This window comes from Grammomys surdaster, unplaced genomic scaffold (genome assembly GCF_004785775.1).
Source record: "Grammomys surdaster isolate TR1022 unplaced genomic scaffold, NIH_TR_1.0 587, whole genome shotgun sequence".
NCBI classification, from domain to species: domain Eukaryota; kingdom Metazoa; phylum Chordata; class Mammalia; order Rodentia; family Muridae; genus Grammomys; species Grammomys surdaster.
Window position 1 is genome coordinate 75,467 of NW_021605006.1, and position 6,000 is coordinate 81,466.

The 6,000-nt window shown below is 36.4% G+C and overlaps 1 protein-coding gene across 1 annotated transcript in view; it reads right to left on the bottom strand.

The window, feature by feature from the left end:
- LOC114633366 (nuclear receptor coactivator 1-like) overlaps positions 1-5,699 on the bottom strand; it is a gene marked incomplete at its 3' end in the record, with an annotated part of 79,767 nt that extends 74,068 nt beyond the window's left edge. The window contains exon 1 of the mRNA XM_028781946.1: positions 5,591-5,699. The remainder of the gene's footprint in view (positions 1-5,590) is intronic.
- Between the last annotated feature and the right edge of the window lie 301 nt (positions 5,700-6,000).

Here is a 6,000-nt window from a genome sequence, read left to right on the forward strand (position 1 = left end):
TGCACTGCTGCATATATCTATTCATTCTTCTGGTCCTTGGGGCTTCTCTCCTGTCTCCCAGATACCTGATCCTGTCCCCTTCCTTTTCTCTCCTCCTCCCCTCTCTCACCCTGATTCCTCCCTCCCTCTGCCTCCTGTGATTATTTTGTTACCGCTTCTAAGTGGGATTGAAGCATCCACACTTGGGTCTTCCTTCTTGTTAAGCTTCATATGGTCTGTGAGTTGTATCACGGGTATTCTGAACTTTTTGACCAATATCCACTATCAGTGAATACATACCATGTATGTTCTTTTGGGTCTGGGTTACCTCACTCAGGATATTTTCTAGTTCCATCCATTTGCCTGAAAATTCGTGATGTCCTCGTTTTAAATAACTGAGTAGTATTCCATTGTGTAAATGTACTACATTTTCTATATCCATTCTTCAGTTGAGGGACAACTTGGTTGTTTCCAGCTTCTGGCTATTATAAATAAGGCTGCTATGAACATAGTAGAGCATGTGTCCCTGTGATATGATGGATCATCTTTTGGGTATATGCCCAGGAGCAGTATAGCTGGGTCTTCAGGTAGAACTATTTCTAATTTTCAGAGGAACTTCCAGATTGATTTCCAGACTGGCTGTACCAGTTTGCAATTCTACCAGCAATGGAGGAGTGTTCTTTTTTTCTCCATATCCTCAACAGCATCTGCTGTCATCTAAGTTTTTGATGCTAGCCATTCTGACTGGTGTGAAGTGGAGTCTCAGGGTCGTTTTGATTTGTATTTCCCTAATGACTAATTAGGGATGTTGAACACTTCTTTAGGTGCTTCTCGGTCATTTGAGATTCCTCTGTTGAGAATTCTGTTGGGTTACTTGGTTTTCTGGAGTCTAACTTCTTGAGTTCTTTGTATATATTGGATATTATCCCTCTATCAGATGTAGGGTTAATGAAGATGTTTTCCCATTCTATATGTTGCCATTTTGTCCTACTGACAGTGTCCTTTGCCTTACAGAAGCTTTTCAGTTTCATGAGGTCCCATCTGTCAACTCTTGATCTTAGAGTGTATAATCTTCTTGATGTGTTCCTGAATTCAGTTTATAAGTATTTTATTGAGAATTTTTGTGCTTATACTCATTAGTGAAATTGTTCTACAGTTTTCTCTTTTTGTTGTTAGTTTTCCTGTCCTGCTTTCATATCAGAATGATTCTGGCTTCACATAAGTTTATTACTGTCTCTCCTCTAGATATTTTATGAAACCATCTGAGGACACTGGTGTTAGCTCTTCTTTAAAGGTTTGGTAGAATTCTGCAGCAAATACCCTTGGTCCTGCACTTTTCTGGGTTGAGAGATTTATTAATGCTTCATTTTGCTGCTTGTTATACAACTGCTTATAAGTTATGTATATAGGGCCTCTTGATTTCATTTTATAAATTTCCAAGGATTTTTGTTTGTTTGTTGTTTGTTTGCTTTGGAATATATAGGTTTTCTTTTTTTGGTTTTTTGTTTGTTTGTTTGTTTCGAGACAGGGTTTCTCTGTATAGCCCTGGCTGTCCTGGAACTTACTCTGTAGACCAGGCTGGCCTCGAACTCAGAAATCCGCCTGCCTCTGCCTCCCAAGTGCTGGGATTAAAGGCGTGCGCCACCACCACCCGGCTGGAATATAGGTTTGAAAAGAAGTTTCTAATTGACCTCTGGATTTCAGTAGAACATGTCCTAACATCTCCTTTTTCTGGTTTTAATCTGACTATAAGTTTGTTAATCATGGTTTTGTTTTCTCCAAATTCTTTGTTTGGCTGATTCTTGTTCTTTTAGTGTACATTTCATTAATTTCACCCAGTTTTTATTATTTGTTTCTGTCTACTAACTTGGATTTTGCCTGTTTTTTTTCTAAAGTCTCATGGTACAATCATTAAGTCATTTTAGTTCTCTCTGACTTCTGTATGTATGCTTATTTATATTTGTGTGTGTGTGTGTGTACATGTGTACACAGAGGTCAGAAGTTAAACTCAGGTATTGCCCTCAGTAATTCTCCACATACTTTGTGAGGCAGCCTCTCTCTCTTGTATGTGTGTTGGGTAAGCATGTGACTGTGTAGGTCTATGTGCCCATGTACATGAATGTGTCAGCCAAAGCAAGGCACTGAGTGTCTTCCCTTATCACTCTCTGATATACTGCATTGTAGAATTACATACTGAACTTGAGCTTGAGTTTTTGAGTTTCAGCTATGCTGGCTAGACAGCAAGCTCTGGTGATGCAAGACAGTCTCTCAATGAACCAGACACTCAGGGATTTGGATAGACTAACTGGTGAGCAAGCCCCAGGGATCCTCCTGCTGCCACCTCTTCAGCTATAACCTCCCCTCCTGGAAATGCCTTAGCTATATCCCAAAAGTTCAGATAAGTGGCTCGACTCTAGGAATTTTTAATTCCCTTATTTTTTTATAACTTAGTAAAATAATTAGATATAAGAAAATAGTTAAACTCTTAGAGATTGAGTTATCCTATGTATAAATCAAACTTTATGAAGTCCATATATCTCATCTTTAACATCAAAATTTGTGATATTAATGAAGTTGACCTCTGTGAAATACTGTCAGGCCCTCTAAAATAAGAAAAACAAAATTATCACTTGTCAATAAATATTCAATTTACAAACTATGAATTCACAAACATGTAACTGTAGACAGCATACACCATTGTGGCAAAACACAATTCTATAGTTGCTGACCATTTATTTCTTTACAGTTTCTGAAAAGATATGGGTTTGGTGGTCAAACGCTGCTGACAGCCATAATTTTTACTCTTTTCAGTACTGAATCATGATTGAAATACATTACTGAATATGAATTCTATCCCTGAAAAAGAGCAGAATATGAACTGATATGGTACAATCTCTTACACTTAATAACCCAAGACTCCCTTTCCTATAGATTTTTGTAGTTTTTCTGTAGTTGTGCTTTGAGCTGAAGAAACAAATGCAACTTCTCTGGACTATAAGTAGTTTTAAAATAAATCAACCAATCAACCAACCAAAGCAAGACACAAACAAGAGAGCTCTTGTTTCGATCTTCCGTGCTAACTAGCAACACCTAATGAAGTGCTGGTATGTTCTCTGAATAGCAGAACTTTTCTTCTACCAAAAAAACAAAATCCCCGCTAGCATACATACGACACTAATTGCTTTTCCAGATGGTGTGCTTTTGATAAGACATTTTTGCCAAAAGCTCATTTTATTTTCTCTCCAAGTATAATATTTATCATGAACTTTGAAACTGGTTTTACAAGCTTCTCATTTGTAGTGTGTACTGAGACTTTTTTCTATGAAATTTCTAGTTACTTTAGTAGGAGGGCACTCTAGCTTTAGTAATAATATTCATTGATATCACTCCAAAACTTATTTATATTGTTTTATGCACACATTTCATTTTTCATGATACCTCTAAATGCTAATTATTATAAAGAAGCTAAGGGCCATGACCTCAGTTTCCCAGGGTGTCATGAAAGAAGCCTGTGCCCTCCCTGCAGACCGCAGCTCAGCACTGCACAGGCCCCACCCTTCCCTCACCTACTTTACTCAAATTTGTGTCCACCTCGTTCCTTGGTCCAGATGAAAAACATGTTTAAAGGTAACGCCGTAGTTGTGTAGCATGTAATAAAGGACATATACTCTGGTAAACTTCCTAGGGTCTTAAATTCTTCTTTCGAGTTTTACTGATTTCACTTTACTGGCATCCATCCCAGCAACACAATTCCACAATCTCAGAATCTAAACTTCTCTAAAACATTGTCAGAGACTTCACTTCAAAGGTATTATGACATTTTCAATTCTCTTTATTTTCAAAATGGAAAATTAACTCATGAGACCTTGCAATATTGGGGAGGTATGTGAAATTGACTAATTGATATTTTTGAACAAGAATGTTAGCAACCTATTTTAAGCTACAGAGAACTTTTAGAAGTAGAATCACAGCATCTAAACAGTTAGCAAACAAATTCACATGATCATAATTTCCTACACCCAAATCTTGTCTATTAGTAAGTTCTCAATATAGAACTTAACTGTATTGCTTAGAAAGAGAATCAACCTCATGATTTTATGGTTATACATAATTTGGTTTCAAATGTTGATTTTAGTCTTGCTGGCCTCAGAGTACACATGCTAAGTAACCAATGTCTTCAACATCATTCATAATAAAGTTCTAGAGTAACTGAAATCTTTCCACAAATCTGAAAACCATTTTTGTTTTATTCTGTTTTATTGTAAAGCTTGGACACTCAAATGATACTAAGTAGAGTTAAGAAGAAATGTCATATTTGAAAACAGTAAGTACGATGGTTCTAAGAGTAAGACAAACCATATATTTATGCATTATTTACCTTTGATTCAAAATCACACACACACACACAAAAAAAATAAATATGGGAAAGTACATTTATCTACTATTAGATGCCAGTGACATTTTTTAAACTTGTTACTAAGGCAACATCACACTTGTACATGATCTGAGCTAACTTTTCTTTAACACAGTGATTGATTGCACCATCCTCTTCTAGGAGGAGTCTTTTACAGTTTAGGATTACCACAGCACTGTTCTTATTCTTTCTAGTATACTGCTTTCCATATTTTCCTAACAAAACAAAAGATATGGAATTAATCCTACTAAGAGATGACATATTTTTCTCAGTTTTTTATCTTTATATTCTAACAAAATACTATTTTCTAAATTTCTGTAGAAATACCTAGAAATGAAATCAACTTTGCCTATCCCAACATACATTCTTTATATCTGTATAGAAAAATATAGTGAAAAACCAAATTTATTTCATTTTTAAATGAAACACATAAATAACTCTCTCCTGTTTACAATTGTATGCATTCTTAAAAACTAGATAACTGCTGTTGTGTTTGTTTTCTCTGATATTACCTTCCTTTTTGGTTTTAGTTGTCTTGTGTATTCACCCTATGGTTTAGAGGAATCACGTGATTCTCTATTATATATCTTATCTTCCTCTTCCACTCGAAAGTAGTCCACCAGATCCAAAGATTCCATAGGAATAGCAGTGACACTCCTGGTCACTGAGTTTAAGAGAAAGGGAGAAACAAGTTTCTAACTGACCCACAGAATGGCCTCATTAAAGTTCTCACTATGAATGAGTGGGTCTGTTAGAACGTTGGATTTAGTGGTTAAAGTCAAGGATCATGACCTAATCAAATAACCATTAAATCGACTTTCTTTTTAGCTTTGTTCTGTGGAAACAGGGTCTCAACCTCATGGTGATTCCCCTATCTCAGTCTCCTAAGTCCTGGGTACACAGGTGTGCAAAGGACACTCAGGTACGGCTTACTTCAGTACTAACTTACAGACTATTAATCTTCTTATCATTGACACACTTTGTTTGTTAGAAGAAACATATTTTCCAAAATCTAAGTTTTTTCCCTGCTGATGTTTTGGGGAAGGTGGAGTGATGCAGGACACGGGAGCAGTGAACTATTCTCTAAAGGCTACATACTCGAACATATAAGAAGAGTTAAACTTATAAAGCCCTCATACAGAAATCAACATTGCAAAACCACTACCAACAAGTCAAGTAAAACTGTGCCTCAAATACCTTTGAATAAGTAGAAATTCTGAATGTTGGTGTGTTCATTTGGAAGCAAGGTTTCCTCCTATGTGATCTTGTCTGAAGGGCCTTGGTTTTATCATCAGATCAGTTCCAGTTACATTTCCTTTAGTATGGACAGATCTAAAGCAGAAGGAAGAAGGAACACTTAGGCCATGGAAATCATGATGAAGTCACTATTTCCCTGCAAGCACACAATCTTAGATGATCTAATTGGTTGAAAAATGACAATTCTCATTCATGTCACTGCTGCAGGTGGAAAAGAAATTAAATCAAAGATTAAAGGTATAACAGGGAGATATATAATGTTCAGAAGTTGACTGGAATTTTTGTTAAGGTCAGATAGCTTATGGTGATCTGCAGCAAACTGATTGTGCACTGGTGTCGCAAAGCCACAA